This window comes from Capsicum annuum, chromosome 7, assembly GCF_002878395.1.
Source record: "Capsicum annuum cultivar UCD-10X-F1 chromosome 7, UCD10Xv1.1, whole genome shotgun sequence".
In the NCBI taxonomy this organism is placed as follows: Eukaryota; Viridiplantae; Streptophyta; class Magnoliopsida; order Solanales; family Solanaceae; genus Capsicum; species Capsicum annuum.
This window is the reverse complement of record NC_061117.1, coordinates 189,679,137-189,696,927: the sequence shown is the minus strand read 5'-3', so window position 1 is coordinate 189,696,927 and position 17,791 is coordinate 189,679,137.

Sequence of the window (17,791 nt, the reverse complement as noted above, 5' to 3'; positions counted from 1 at the left end):
AGTTAGATAAAAAAAAAACTATTAACATGCAAATTGGTACATCAAACTGTGATTGTTACATCAAAACACAAAAACTTTGTTTATGTAGCCCGAGTATATGATGCTGATATAGGCAAACAAAATCCATCTGTACGTGCTATACCATGTGATGAAGCTGGTAGAGGCCACCAAAATATAGTTGTATATGCGATACTACCTAAGCGAGTAGTTGTCACATGTGACAGAAAGTTAAGAGAATTGAGAAATTGCAATTAAGAAGAGCAAAATCACTCTAGTTACCTGAATGCATTGAGTATATATAAATGTAATAAAGGGGAGGATGAACGTTATACTTACCTGCTGAGATTGAGATGCTGCGAATGTTGAAAACAGAATGTCATTTTTCTGCAGCTATACATATTTAAAAAAAAATCACTTGGGTAGGTTAAAAAATTTTATAATCTATATGTTATAGTTGATGAACTTACAAAATCTAACTGAGTTCAGTGAAAGGAGATGTAGAGTACAGTAGCAAATTGAATTTTGAAAGTATTGTTACCTCTAATAGTTTTTTCGCTGAGGTGAGTGGGTTGATTTTCTGCCTCTTACCTGCCTCCCCGGGAGAAAACGGGGTTTCTGCTTTAGTGAAGAAGGTGATAGCTAGTATACCAGGTTTTTAATTAGGAAATTTGAAGAGTGACTTTGCAGTTGGAGCTTAAATAGTTTATAAGCAAGCAGATGATTTGTGCAGGCAATAGACAACGGTTGTTGCTAAGTGAAAAAGAAAAAAGAGAGCACAGTAAGTAAAAGTTTGCCTGATGTAGGATTTTTATTTACTGAGAAAACAAAATTTTAATAAAATGAGTATCTTCTGATGTTCGTTGTATGTATATATGTACCTAGATAGCAACACGTTCACATATTTGTTCGACAATTAAGTACAAGATTCTTTCACCCTGCGTTTTTTAGATCGTTACCGTAATTGTATCGCTGACATCCATGATGTCAATCTCAAAGTTACATTTGTGATTAAAATAGAAGTATAGCTGAAATGAACCAATCCCAAAATCTTCAACAATAGTTACTAAGATCTAAATTTTCACTAGAAAACAACACAAAATTCAGAACTTGATGCCTAAATAAAACAATTAAAATTGAAGAAACTCTAACATTCAACAACAATAATATTTTATCTATCTTTCCCATTTTATCTGGCATGGCTTTTGTTTTCAATTTCATTTTTTACTTCTCAAACTAACATTAAAATAATTCATTAAAATACACTTTGTAGTATTTTGTATAAAATGCAGCTGAACCAAATAGAAATCTGTAGACATGTAGAAAATAAAAAGTACATTAAATAAAAGAAAAAAATATCAATCCATCCATGAAGAAATTACAGTACTATCTCCAGTCATAAACAAAAAAATAGATTATATTTTCAAATTTATTAGATCAAATATACATTTTGTTTTGCAGAATTTTATCACCATTCAGGTCAACAACAACATACCCCATATAATCTCATAATTGGAGTCTACGGAGCACAGAATGTACAGAAATCTTACCTCTATCTTGTCAAGATAAAGAGGTTGTTTTTGAAAAACGCTCAACTGCCACTCTTTCAGATCATTAACAATAATATAACCAGCTAAATCTCTATCTCGTCGAGATAAAGATACTATTTCTGAAAACCGCTCAGGTGTCACTCTTTTAGATCAACAACAACAACAACATAACCAGCTCAATCTGTCTAGCAGAATTCCAATGTATGCAAACCTTACCTCTATCTCGTCGAGATAAAGAGGTTGTTCTCGAAAAACCGCTCAACTGCCACTCTTTCAGATCAACAAAAACAAAATTCAAAAATGCAGAAAACAAAAAACACACAGACACGCAGAGAAATCACTCACTAAACTCCCTCCTCCAAAACTCTAACCGATATAACAAAAAAATTCAGCTTATAATATGTTACAACAACTAATAACTGATAAGAGAAAACAATAAAAGAAATAAATTTTCAATTATCTAATAATAGAATATACGCAAACCTTACTTCTATCTCATGAAGGTTGACACAGTATTTCTGAAAAACAGCTTAAGTGCCACTCATTCAGATCAACAATTAACAAAATTCAAGATGCACAAAACCAAAAATAAAACAAAAAACTTATAATCTAACTTATAATGTGTTGCAACAACTTATAATTGAACAAACAAGAAACAAAAAGAAAAAAATACTTAATTTTTGATTACCGAGATAGTAAGTGATTTAGAGAGCTAAGAATATTTCTGCTTAACAAATTTATATGGTGCTCATTTTATCATTCACCAAAAAGTACCCAATTTTGTAGCAATATATATAGATAATTTTTGTATGTTTTAACATATGGCTTTGTTCAATTTTTGTAGTTGCAGTAGTTGCTGTTATTTCCCATAATATAGTCGGGTATGCAGAATCTGTATATTACAACAATAACTTCAACTCGAGTTCAAGTATAAATGAGAACACAATGAAGTATCAAATACCCTCAACACAAGATCAAAATGACCTTTCCAAGAGGTGTATTTATTTTTTCAGAAAAATAAAGGTGAAACAGAAAATAGCCAAGTTGTCTGAATTCACGGATTTTTCTTAAGAAAATAATCCTCCTCACTGTACTCGAGGTTGTGAAATTTTTCCTGAAAGGATAAAATGGCTAACTAGACCAACAGTAGTGGTACCTCAAATGGTTGGAATTTCTTTGAACTCACAAAATGTTTTGATTGATCACAAAGAATATTTTTGAGGCAAGAAGAGAGTTTTTAATCTGAAAATTTTGTATTCAAACATGTGGATGAAACCAGGTTTTTATAGCCACAAGATGCCTCTTCTGAAAAGTGGGAAAGGTTCATCTAAAAGGTGTAACCTTTTCTGAAAATTCATGTCTATTCGTCCAAACATTGTGACTGTTCTGAACAGGCATGCCATTTTGTGAATAAGTGTGTTAGTTCACTGAAACAATGCATTAGTTCTGAAGTAGTGCATCAGTTTACTGAAATAAGACATCAGTTTAGTTTCGAAACTGTACACCATTTCAGTGAAAAATTGCATCAGTTCGAAAATTTATCTGAAGCATCTGTTTGAAATAGCTTCTGCATGCATGCTTTCGTTGCTTTTATAATGAAATCATAAAAATGGAGTATTAAACACAAAAAATATTTACTACTTTACTATTGATATTTTCGGAATTCAAATAAATTTTGTCCAAAAAGATAGATCTCATCAATCAATTTGACAAATCAGGATAGATCTCGTCAATCGATTTGACAAATCCAAATCCAAAGCCGAGCCGAGCGAGCGATGACGACAACGACGCAAGGCATCTCTTATTTCTTGTCTTACTTACCATGTGGAGTAAGTGTTCATCATTATAAACACTCCAAAGTTCCTTTCTCCCACCAATGTGGGAGAATTAGTGAACTTTCTAATTTTGGGAGTACACTTTCCAAATTGGTGTCTTCTCTTCTCCACCATTTTTTCTTCATTTTCCATTCACACTTCTATGAACCCAACAATCTCCCACATGAATGGGAAATGGCTATTTTTTTATAAAACTTTTATGGATAAGTATGTGATCATCAAGCAAAGACTGATTGCATCTGGATAAATAGGTTTCCCTTTGAACTTTCCATAGTGAACATGCATCGGATGCACTCGGTCAATTGGTAGATTTGATTTATTTGAACTGTCGAGCTTTAATGTACACCTAGACAATACATGTCACACAACCAACTTTTTAACGTTTATGGTTCTCATGGTTTTGTTCTTTTCAGCCATGAACACATCCCGATTTCATGAGAGCTTAGAGAATAGGCCTTTACTAATATTCTTCTTGAAGCGGCTTTCACTTCACCCTCACATAGGTGATTTTTAAATGTTCAATCCTGTAGATTAAACTATTTGGTCAAATCTGCCAAATTTAGATAATCATTAAAAGACTTTTCACCTTAAGTCTTATCCTAGTTTACTATACATTGTCTACATCATGAGAATGGATTGGGTAATTAACAATGTTGAACCTGACAGACACAACTTTGTTTGATCTCCTTGAACCTAGCTCTTGGGATCGCCAGTCTGCTAGGTAGAGTTACTGCCATGCTAACTTGTCCTAGACCTTAAACCCATTCCCTTGGATGTTGTTTCCACTCCTTCTCGAGATAGGCCTTTTGTAAGTGGATCCGACACATTATCCTTTGACTTTACATAGTCAATAGTAATAATTCTACTAGAGAGAAGTTCTCTAATGGTATTATGTCTCCATCGTATGTGATGAGATTTACCGTTGTATATCATGCTCTCTGCCCTACCTATTGCCACTTGGCTATCACAGTGTATACATACTGGTGCCACTGGCTTGGGCCAATACGAAATATCTTCCAAGAAATTTCGAAGTCATTCTTCTTCTTCACCGGCTTTATCTAATGTAATAAATTCAGATTCCATTGTAGAGTGAGTAATACAAGTCTGTTTGGATGATTTCCAAGAAACTGATCCTCCACCAATAGTAAATACATATCCACTTGTGGATTTTACTTCATTTGATCCAGTGATCCAATTTGCATCAATATATCCTTCAAGTACCGCAGGATATTTATTATAATGCAATGCATAGTTTTGAGTGTATTTAAGATACCCCAAAACTCTTTTCATAGCCATCCAATGAGTTTTGTTGGGATTACTCATGTACCGACTCAATTTACTAATTGTACATGCTATGTCTGGTCGTGTGTACAGTTTATTATATACATTAAATATCCCAATACTCTTGTATACTCCAATTGTGAGTCACTTTCACCTTCATTCTTTCGAAGTGCAAAGTTCACATCCAATGGAGTCTTGGCAATAAAGAATTCCATATCCTTGAACTTGTCAAGTTCTTTTTTGATATAATAAGACTGCGACAATGCTAACCCTAATGGAATTCGATGGATTTTTATATCTAAGATCACATCTGCAACTCCAAGGTCTTTCATATCAAACTTGCTTTCGAGCATTCATTTGGTTGCATTTATGTCACAAATATCTCTGCTGATAATCAACATATCATCCACATATAAACAAACAATGACTTGGTGATTTGGTGTGTCTTTAATATATACACATTTATCACATTCATTTATCTTGAATCCGTTTGCCAACATGGTTGGGTCAAACTTTGCATGCCATTGATTAGGTGCTTATTTTAGTCCATAAAGTGACTTAACAAGTTTACACACCTTATTTTCTTTTCCTGGAACCACAAAACCGTCAGGTTGTTCTATGTATATTTCTTCCTCCAAATCTCCATTTAGGAATGCGGTCTTCACATCCATTTGATGAATTTGAAGATCATATACCGCTGCCAAGGCAATTAACATTCGAATCGAGGTTATCCTTGTTACTGGCATATACCGCTGCCAAGGCAATTAACATTCGAATCGAGGTTATCCTTATTACTGGCGAGTATGTATCAAAGTAATCACGGCCTTCCTTTTGTTTAAAGCCTTTTACTACAAGTCTTGCCATGTATTTGTCAATAGTAACATCCGGCTTCATTTTTCTTTTAAAGATCCATTTAGAACCTAAAGGCTTATTTTCGGGATTAAGATCAACCAATTCTCATGTATAGTTGCTTAAGATTGAATCTATCTCACTATTGACTGCCTCTTTCTAAAAGGATGAGTCTGACGACGACATTGTTTCTTTAAATGTTTGAGGCTCATTTTTTAAGAGAAATGTTACAAAATTCGATCCAAATGAAGTTGACGTTCTTTGACGTGTACTACGTCTTGGATTTTCTTTATTATGTACATTCTCACTTGGTTCATCTCGAGGTCGTTTAGATCCTCCACTAGACTGTTCATGTCTAATTTTATATGGGTAGATATTTTCAAGGAATTCAACATTGTCTGATTCAATTACTGTATTTTCATTAATATCCATATGTTTGGATTTATGAACAAAAAATCGACATGCTTTACTATTTTTCGCATATCCTATGAACACGCAGTCCACCGTTTTAGGTCCTATATTAACCCTTTTAGGTATAGAAACTTGAACCTTTCCTAGACACCCCCACACTTTGAAATATTTCAAGTTGGGTTTCCTTTCTTTCCATTTTTCATAAGGAATTGATTGTGTATTACTATGGGAAACTCTGTTGAGTATACGATTGACCATAAGGATAGCCTTCCCCTAAGTTTTGCATTAAACCAGAACTTATAAGTAAGACATTCATCATTTCCTTTAAAGTTTGATTTTTCCTTTCCGCAATTCCATTAGATTGAGGTGAATATGGGGCCGTAGTTTGATGGATTATTCCATTCTCTACACATATTTGCGCAAAGGGAGATTCATATTCTCTGCTCCTATCACTTCTTATCATTTTGATCTTTTTGTCTAACTGATTTTCAACTTCAGTTTTATATTGCCTAAACGCATCTATTGCTTTATCCTTACTATTTAGCAAGTAGACATAACAATTTCTAGTGCAATAGTCAATAAAAGTTATGAAATACTTTTTGCCACCACGTGATGGTGTTGACTTTATATCACAAATGTCAGTGTGTATTAAGTCTAAGAGATTGGAATTCCTTTCAACGGACTTATAAGGATGCTTTGCATACTTCAATTACACACACGTTTAACACTTTGATTTATTGCACTCAAAGTTTGGCAAAACTTCTAAGTTAATCATTTTTTGTAATGTTTTGTAATTAACATGGCCTAAACGTTCATGCCATAAATCATAAGACTCAAGCAAATAAAAAGAATTCAAACTTTTATTTATTTCAACAGTCATTACATTCATCTTATAAAGACCTTCGGTCAGATATCCTTTCCCTACATACATTTTTCCTTTGCTAATAACAATTTTTCTAGAAATGGTTACACATTTGAATCTGTTCTTATCTAGGAGTGAAATAGAAATTAAGTTCCTACATAACTCTAGAACATATAACACATTGTTCAGTGTCAAGACCTTGCCGGAAGTTATCTTTAAACAAATTTTCCCTGTTCCCTCCACCTTAGCAGTAGCGGAGTTAGCCATGTAGATCATTTTTTTTGCTTGAACCAAAGCAAATGACAAAAACAACTCCTTTTTGGCACATACATGGAGGGTAGCACCAAAATCCATCCACCATTCACGAGGATTCCATACCAAGTTGCATTCTGAGAACATTGCACACAAATCATCGCATTCTTTGTTGGATTCAATCATATTTGCTTGATCTTTTTTCTTGCCTTTCTTCGGGGCTCGACAATCTATGGACTTGTTGCCAATTTTGTCACAATTAAAGCATTTTCCCTTGAACTTTTTCTTGGGTTGATTGCTTCCATGTTCAGCTTTCTTTCTTTTCTTCGAATTATTTTGGTCATCTTCTACAATATGTGCTCCATTAGTTATAGAATTCCCTTTTGACCTTCTCTCGGCAGCTTTATTGTGCTCTTCAATACGCAGTCAAACAATAAGATATTTGACAGTTATCTCCTAGCGTTTATGCTTTAAGTAGTTTTTGAAGTCTTTCCACAAAGGTGGTAGCTTCTCAACTATCGCTGCTACTTGGAAAGCATCATTCACAATTAAACCTACAAAATAGTATATGTGAGTATTAGGAACGTTTTTAATTTGTTCAACTAAGGTATTTTTCAAAGATCTACCTTCTGCTAGAAGATCATGTATGATGACTTGCAACTCCTGTACTTGAGAGACAACAAATTTGCTATCTATCATTTTGAAGTTCAGGAATCGTGTAACAAGGAATTTCTTAATTCCTGTATCCTACGTCTTATATTTTCGTTCAAGTTCCCCCCCCCCTACCACGATTTTTTTGATGTCTTGGTTCCACTAGAAATATTGTAGAGGTCGTCTTGGAGACCACTCAGAATATAATTCCTGCAAAGGAAGTTCGAATGTTTTCAAGCTTCTACAATAACAAAGCGGTCTCGAGGAGCGTCTTCGCTAGTGAACCATTGCAGACATAAAGTGGTGAGGTAAAAGAATATCTTTTGCTACCACCACTTAAAGTCAATGCCCGAAAATTTTTTGGGCTTCTCCGCCGGTGCCATTGTTGGCAGAGCATTTGTGCGACTTGATATGGCAATATTAGTTTCCCCCACAGACGTTGTCGCATCCATCATTTGACTTTCAGTTGTTATTTTTGTATCACCACAAGAAAAAAGTACTTAGTATTTTCAGAATACTACTTATAAAAATTAAGCAACTTTAATTTCTTCTTCTTGTTTCTAGTTAACAATGAAGTTTTTATAGCTTTCAATTGTCAATCGAATGATCTTTATCTTGTCACGAAGTTTTTATGACTTCAAATCACTAGTTAAGTTTAGGCGGAGTAGAAAGTAAAAACTTTAATCTCCAAAAACAAGCTATACAGATTCTGTAATAGTGTTATTTTCTTAAAATTGTTATTTCCCACAATATAGTCGGATATGCAGAATCTGTATATTACAAAAATAATTTTAACTCGAATTCAAGTATAAATAAGAATACAATGAAGTATCAAATACCCTCAACACAAGATCAAAATGACCTTTCCAAGAAGTGTATTTATTTTTTCAAAAAAATAAAGATGAAACAGAAAATAGCCAAGTTGTCTGAATTCATAGATTTTCCTTAAAGAAATAAACCCTCTCACTGTACCCAAGGTTGTGAAATTTTTCCTCCCAGAATAAAATGACTAACCAGACCAACTGTAGTGGTACCTCAAACGGTTGGAATTTCTTCGAACTCACGGAATATTTTTGAGACAAGAAGAGAATTTTTAATCTAAAAATTTCGTATTCAAACTTGTGGATGAAACCAGGTTTTTATTGCCACAAGATGCCTCTTCTGAAAATTGGCAAAGGTTCATCTAAAAAGTGTAACCTTTTCTGAAAATTCATGTCTTTTCGTCCAAAGATTGTGACTGTTCTGAACAGGCATGCCATTTCGTGAATAAGTGTGTCAGTTCATTGAAACAATGCATAAGTTCTGAAGCAGTGCATCAGTTTACTGAAACAGTACATCAGTTCAGTTTCAAAACTGTGCACCATTTCAGTGAAAAATTGCATCGGTTCGAAAATTTATCTAAAGCATCTGTTTGAAATAGCTTCTGCATGCATGCTTTTGTTGCTTTTGTAATGAAATCATATAAATGGAGTATTAAACACAGAAAATATTTATTTATTATTATTATATTTAATAGCAGCCTAAGTTGATTCAATTATCTTCTCAATTTTATTTAAATTTTAGACAATCTTATATCTAATTGATGTCAATTTTAATTGACTTTTGAATTCAATTTGGTTCATTTTTTAACCAAATTTATATCGAGTCTTATTATTTTCCTCGTTATTATAAATATGTTATTATTTCATTTATATCGAGTCTTAATATCCGTTGCTTTTTTCGCAGACTATTGTACCAACTAATTAATAAGTAATTTATATTTATATTAATTTTATATAGTCACCAAATTTATTAAATCATTTTCGCAATTATACATTCCCATAATTTACAAACTTTGTCTATTATTATTATTGTTATTATTATTATTATTATTATTATGTATTTCCTAAATTTATTAAATAACAACCTACTCAATTATTAAAAATATTAATTTTATTTATTTTTAATATTAATTTTATATAGTTAATATATTTATTAAATATCAACCTAATTCAATTCGATTTTCCTAATTTATTTAAATTCTAGCCTTTTTATTTAAATTATGCTAACTTTCAATTCTTTTTATTGAGTGTTTATTTTTAAAAATATTTTTTTTACTAGATAATACTATAAGTCCAACTAAGATTTTTATATTTTAAAGTTCACTTTTATATATTACTACTATATATAAGCGCCAGTTAGCTGGCACCTCAAGCAGACAGCTGGTGGTTATCATGCCTGCTTCCAGCTACCTACTTGCTCCGTGATTTTACTATATCATCCCAAATTAATTATTATATGTATCATTTATATATTAAAAAATTAATAATATTTAATAAAAATAAAATACACTTTTATGATATGTCTACTTCAGCTGCTTCGACCATAATTTTACTATATTACCCTTAATTTGTTATTATAAGTCATTTAAGTATTAAAAAATTAATAATATTTAATAAAAAGAGTAAAATAGACATAAAATAAAAAATTAATTATTGATGTTTTAAATTAATATGGCATCTTATATGAGACCCACATAAGCTTTTTTCACATGTATTTTTTGTAGCAATTTTGTTATATCACTTCTAATTGGTTATTATTAGTCATTTAAGACTTATCTGCCTCGCTACTTCAATCGTGCTATTTGGTTAACTCTCGAAATTATATCAGTATCACTTAAATTGGAATAGAAAGAAAAATATTATAAATCACAATAGTTAAAAACATAAACTACTTTTGAAATATAATTGACTATCACCGCCATAAAAGTTTGATCAAGAAGAGTATTATAGATTATAATAGCTAACAACTTAAAATATTAAATTACAATTCCAAAAAAGTATTATAAATTACAATAACTAATAGCTTAAAAAAAAATCTAAAAACCTATTAAAATATAATTGATTATCAAAATTTTAATTTAATTATTTTTTTTAGCTTTAACTTGTTATATATATATAAAAAATGTGTAAAAAATATTAAAAAATTACAGCAATTAATAACTTAAACTTTTTGGAGACACATTAAAAATTTCGGTTGACTTTTTGTCTGTGCAATAAAAATTGAGATATATCATTTAAAAAATTCGTGAAAAGTAATGTAAATCACAATAATTCAACATTAATTGGAATACATTATTTAAAAATTTCATGAAAAATAATATAAATCACAACAATTATCAATCTAAAATATTTGAAAGATGTAAAAAAAAATTTGCTTGACTTTTTAAATTCTATCAATGTCATATTATTTGCGATAGAGCAATATTACTTGAAAATTACGTAGAAAGTCGTATACATCATAAGATAATTAACAACTTAAAATATCTAAAACTATATAACAAATTTTATTGACTTTCTCAAATATTCCATCAGTGACACATAAATTAGAACAAAAAAATAGCATATAGTATCCAAAATTATATAAAAAAATTTATTGATTTTTCAAATTTGATCTATACAAAAAAATTCGACAAAAACATGTCTTCCTCCCTTTTTTCACATTGACAGCTAGTGTAGACTCTCCACCTTCTCCTCTCAATTCTCTAAGCAGAGGTCGTCTTCTCAATTCTCAAGTCTCTAAAAAAAAGTGATATCCCAAAATTAGAGGTTTTCTCTTTAGCTTCGAAACTTTGCTAATCAAAATCAAAGATATTCGAGGTTAGTTTCTTTAGATTCTATTGTAAACTCCATAATTTTTTCATTTGCAAAGGACCCTACTTGATCATTTTGAAGTGAAAGATTTTGATTTTGTGTGTATGCTTACTTTCACCAACTGAAGATTTGGATTGATCCACTTTGATTTGCTTGGTAGTGTGAGTAGACAATCTCCTACTGCTTTGGATTACTCTGTTTTGGTAACTTTTTTTATTTTCTTATTTTTGTACTTAAACTTGATTTCAGTCACTATGGGATTGTCTACGGGTTTGATGTCGTTATGGTTGTTAGTGCTCCTAGAAGGTTGTTAGTGCTAACTAGATAGTTTTCTTGGGATTCTGCTGGAGTATGACTTCCCCTGTGATTAGTGCACTTCGATAACTTTATGTTCATCCTATGTGATATCTTTAGATTCTTGTCTACTATGTCATCTTGCCAAAGTAGTATACCGTGCTTTGTTACTTGACAATGCCTAATCCACCTGCTATTTTGTGTTTGTTAATTTGATATTCCTGTAACTATAGTTTTTCCTGTATTACCTGCATCTACCAATGGAAGACCCAATAGTTTGTCAAGTTGCATTACAAAATCAGTAACTGCAATTTTTGGTATAATCAAAGGCCTCAGACCTCAACCGCAAAAATTGTGGTGGTAGTACTAAGAGGGGACATAAAGATATTGAAGGAAAAGGATTTCGATAACCTCTAATATTAGTTTATTCTAAATTATTTGATATTGAAATAAACCAGGTCAATAAAGACTGAAATAGACTTCACATAGCCGACCTCAAGTAATATTTAGAACAAACACCTTTGTATGTGCTGAGGGAGCAACTATGCATGTCAAGATATAAAACAACCCTCCAAATATGTCAAGTACAATCACTTACAAGACATTTCCCTTTAAAAAAAAATTAAACTAGCAAGAATAACCCTTTCTTCTATTCATTATTTGACGTACTACTCTTTTTATGATTGGTTTATTTTGAAAGACTTTAAGATTGATTATATTATGCCAAAAATTATAGTTACTGCTTCATATTCCCTGTATAGTTTTCCCTGTACCGCATACACGAGACAAGTTGAGGAATTAATGAAAAACTGTATATGTCAAACTGTATATGCAGTTACCCCTCAGTACTATATAGTTTTCCCTACACTGCATACCCGTCTGTTTTACTATCCTTTCTCTAGATGTTCAATCATGGACATGCGGGAGTGTTGGAGTCCCACATCACTTATGTGATGGAAACAAGGACTTTTTATATGACTTGGATAATCCTTTCTTCACGAGCTAAAAATGATTTAAAGATGGAATCCATGTATAATCTTCTTGTCCTAACACCGTTTTCATCTTTTATTGTGAATGGGATTAATATAATATTAGACTTTTAAAAGTTTAATTAGCTAATGTATCTTACATGTTATGAATAACAGAATTGATACAGAAAGTTACATATTGTTATAGGATGATGTCAATTTAACATCACAAATCATAGCATAACCCTCTAAACTAAAGATGGATTTTTTTGCAAGTTTTAACCTTGCTATACTACGATAAAAGTGAGTTCCAAAATCTTCTGCAATTCCCCATCAAGACAATACACTTCAAGAATACCTTTTGTCCAAATCCATATTCATCTTCGGTCTGTTTCATTAATTTCAAGAATGATGGATCAGTGAGCCAATGTAGTTCAACAATAAACCTCTTTAGATCTTCCTCTTAGTTTTTCCTGTGTATGTCAAGGTGAATTTATCGATCATAGGCTAAAGGATGAATTTATCAATCATAGCACAATTTTATGTTCTTATAAATTATGATGAGGTTAAGCCTTTTCTCAAGTAAGTATCAACCATGTTGTTCATTTAACTATTATATTTGGATTGAAACTAATGTGCTAATATAATTACATGCAGTTTATATGAGCAAATCCTGAGAGATACTAACAGTAATCTCACTGACGATGTCATTGATAAATAAATATAAGAAAACTTTTCATGATGGTTCAAAGATTATGTATGAATCGATTATCTTAATAAAGGATATATCACTTAAAATGCATATCTAAGATGCTTCAATTATTTGATAGGTAAATAGTAATCCACAAGAGATGTTGCAGAATCCATATTTGCAAATCTTAGCAATGGGACCATTAAGAAAGGCAAAGTCTCAGCCTATTTATTTTGTGAATGGATACAAGTTTCATACTTTTTCTTGGGGCGAAGGAAAAAGTACATATAACAGTGGGGTGTGTGTTATAGGCGTTGGATAAGATGGAATTACAAATGAATATTATGGAGTTCTTAAGGAGATTATCGAATTCAAATGGCCAATGACATCATTTATGAAGCTAGCTTTATTTTATTTTGATTGGTTTGATCCCTCAAAACATGGAATGAAAGTTGATAGTCAATTTGGTATTGTTGAGGTTTAAAAAAGGGAAAGATATTTTAAATTTGACCCCTTTATCTTCCTACAAACTGCAACTCAAGTTTATTATGCAAATCATCTTGAAAGAAAATAAAATAAGGCTAATTGGTGGGTGGTTATAAAGCCAAAGCCAAGAGGATCTGTAGATACAAGATATAATTTGAAAGTTGCTTACCAAGAGAAGCAATCACATTTTAGTGCAAGTATAGAGGATGACCCAATTGATTGCTTACGTGATGACCAAGCTGATGGGGAAGAGGTTGATGGAAGTAGTTTTCAAGTCGTTGTTAATGAAAATGAAAGTGATATAATTAAAGAGGGAGATGCAGATATATCAAATGAATAAGAGGAAGGTGATAAGGAGACATCAAGCGAACAAGCTAATGAAGAAGAGGAGGAAACAAGTGAAAAGGAAGACTTTTTTGATAGTGAAGATTCAGCAAGTCACTTTCATACTCAAGAGAAAGGTGAAGATGAATATGGGGAGGATTGAGAATATTAGCTTGTCGATTTCTTTTGTCAATGTAAAATACTATATTTGATTAAAGCTACTGTGATTTTTGTCAAAATTATTGTTATTTTACTCGTCTACTGGAAGAGAATTCACTTGTTAAATTTAAGTACTCATACAAACTATGTGTCATATGTCTGCTTGTTTAATTTAAGTACTCACTTGTTTAATTTAAGTATTCATACAAATTACTAGAAGAGAATTCACTTATTTAATTTGCTTGTCTATTGTAAGAGGAGGAAACAAGTATTTGTTAAGCAATTATGGGTTTAAATATCCAATTTTCTTACTATGTGTCATATTGCTGCTTGTTCTTTATTGAGCTATATAGATATTGTCAGTATTGTTTAATCAGCCTAGTTGTGATACTACACCTTTCTTTATTGCTTTATTTTCATACCTGATGAAATTGAAGATGGAGGCTTGGTTGACTTATGTCACTCTAATTCCTTTTTTTTTCTATAAACAATCTACTTTTGTAAGTGACATCAACATGAACTTACATGCTTTCAGAAAGATTCTCTAAAACAAAAGAACCTTGCATTTTTTTGGAACATAAATACATTTAATCTGCCAAAATTGATACCCTACTCCAGCTGGTTTACATGTTTAGAACTCATAATTCTATGAGAAAAACCGGCTGCTAGAATGACATTCTTATCTCAGTTAAAAAAATAACTATGGGAAACCTACCATAGCAAAATATGTAGAGCTTTTCCATGAAATGCTAAGTGTTTACATGACAATACATTGAACCACTGATAACAACTTGTTGAAAATGAGCTTCCTTAAGATTACAAAAAGTAACACCTGCTTCTTGATTCACAAGCATCTGATGCAGAAATGTCATGCTTCAGGAATCAAGAGGTTTTTACTTTCCGTGATGGGAGGGAATGGAATAGACTAATAAGATCGTCAAGACCCCTGGTGGTGAGAAAAAGAAAACTGAAAACTATAATCAAGTATGATCATAGAACCAACAGCAAAAGCAACTTAAATGTCATGTTGGCAACCTGATATATATGCAACTTGCCACTAGTTGAATCGTAAAAGGTAAATATTCCATCTATAATCTCATGCTGTACATTCATCTTTGTAGCATGATCCACTAATTTCTTCTCCAGTGCCTTAATAAGTGGGTCATTCTTTGAAAGAAAAGGTTCCACTCTAGGTGTTTTGGATAAAAGGTCTAGCCAAGACCTTATGTAGGAAGGATTGACAGCTAAGCTACTGTCATCTGCAAATATGCTTATGCTTTTCTTCTCCTGGCTGTAAATGTGTCTTGCTATACTTTCAGCAACAATCTTGACACTTCGAATGATTGAGGATTCACTGGTAAAATTCCTGTTATCAGCCAGGCCTCCCGTGTTTTCCAGTAATTCAGGTGTAGTTGAAAGTCTAGAAAGAACTGTTACAGTAACTCTCATCCTTGAAAACTGTTTATGCTCCTAGGCTATTAGTACATTGGGTCTAACAGTGTTTGTTTTCTAAGTGAATTTTCCATTTTGATGATGATAGTGAGTGTGTATGTCACTTTAATTTCTGTTGTTACCTGAGTTATCATCGCTAGCTGGGTATGCGCTTATTATATTTTGATAAAATTTGTAGTTGAATTGTGGTACTATGTATAATGTTGCTTTATCAAAATTGTAGTACTATGTCTAATGTTCCTTGTAGCTCTAATATATTATTTTTACCACCTTTATTCATGTGTTGTTCATCAATTAAATCACTAATATATTATTTTTTCTATTTTTATTTGATGCAGATGCAAGGTGTAGGATCTAAAAGAGCTAGATTGCCTAATGGAAAAAGGGGAGCAGTCAAGTAATAAAAAAATAGATAATAGAGAGACAAACAGTTCAATTGTCTCCCATAATTTCGTCAGGATCCCTTCAATCTCATACTGGTTCATCTCATGTGAATAACTCTTTCTCCCATTAACCAAATCCTAAAAACAATCAATTCCAGACTTATAACATGTTGTGCCTCCCATAATACCATCACAACCCCTCTATTCCCATACTAGTCTATTTTATGTAAATGAGTCTCAACCTAATCTTGGGATCAACCAACCCCAACCTGCTATTATTGAATCCCCACCTCAATCTAATCGGTCCCAACCTACAAATCAAGATTCTAAACCATTAATGTCACCACCGGCCAACATGAATCCATCCACCCCACCTAATGTAGTTGACAATATAGCCGATGATAATCAAATATGGATTGTACCTGAAGAGGATGGGTAGTATGACTAACGTTTAATAATACATATATTTTGGTGGACTATTTATTTATGTAGATGTATGATAACTACTATTTGTTATGTAGGTTTGATCCACACAAGGTAGTTATTAATAGTATTGCTAATTGCATTTGGAGTAAGTTTGAATTGGCTAGACCTTCATGGAAGAAGTTTCCAGAGTCTACTCGCAAGATGTGGTTTGACGAATTCAAGGTAAAAATTTTATACATTCTGATTCATGTATAAATATAATTGTGGGACTATATAGCTAATATTTTATTCATTTGATATATGAAGAAGAAATTTAAGTGGCTTCCTCACTATAATGATGCTATATGGTCTAATTTTAATAAAAAGGCATCTTAAAAAATGACCCAACTTTTCCAAGATGTTAGAAAAAAATTGCCTCTGAAACCACATTGGATGGGAGATGCAGTATTCAAGGAGATAAAGGTGTATTGGGAGTCTGATGAGTTCAAAACAAAGTCTGAACGAAATAAAGACAATCGTGATTCAAATACCATTGCATCACTTCATACAGGTGGTTGTGTACCTCATCGATTGATCTATAAGAGAATAGTAATTATAAATCTTTTTAAATGTATTTGTTTGAAGAAAATAATATCATATTCAATATTGATAACATACATATCTTTTTTTGACTATAGAAATAAGCTACTGGAAAAGATCCTTCTATTTCAGAATTTTATTTTCGAACTCATCGCAAGAAAAGTGATGAAAGTTAGGTAATGAGAAAGCTGAAGCTACTTATGTAAGTGTTTATTTACTCTATTTACTTGTTGAGTTCGTTTCAATCTTGAAGTAGTGATGCCGTATGGGGCCAATTTCAATTCACAACAACTTGTTGCAATCTTGCACTCTTAAAATCTATTTTTTGTTGTAATCTTGAAGTTTAGTGAAGCTGTGTGTGGCCTATTTCGATTCACTAGCATTGTTGTTGACATCTTATTATTCTTGTTGTGGTTTGCGTTTTGTGTTTTTGAACTTGATCTTGTATCAGTGATGATAATATGAAATGAGCTTAAAATAAAGAAATAGGATTCATTTAGCTGATCCCAACTTGTTTGGGAGTCATAAATGTTCTATTATGATTCGAATAAGCGCTTTAGAACCATTTAGTTTATATGGAAGTAATTGAAGTCGAGCGATAGAATTAGTGGGTCTGATGTTGAGGTTTCAATATTTGTGTTAAGATTTTCTGCTTGGACTGTCAATTTCAATTGGTTTAACAGTTGCCCATATGTTGGCATGTGTCCTA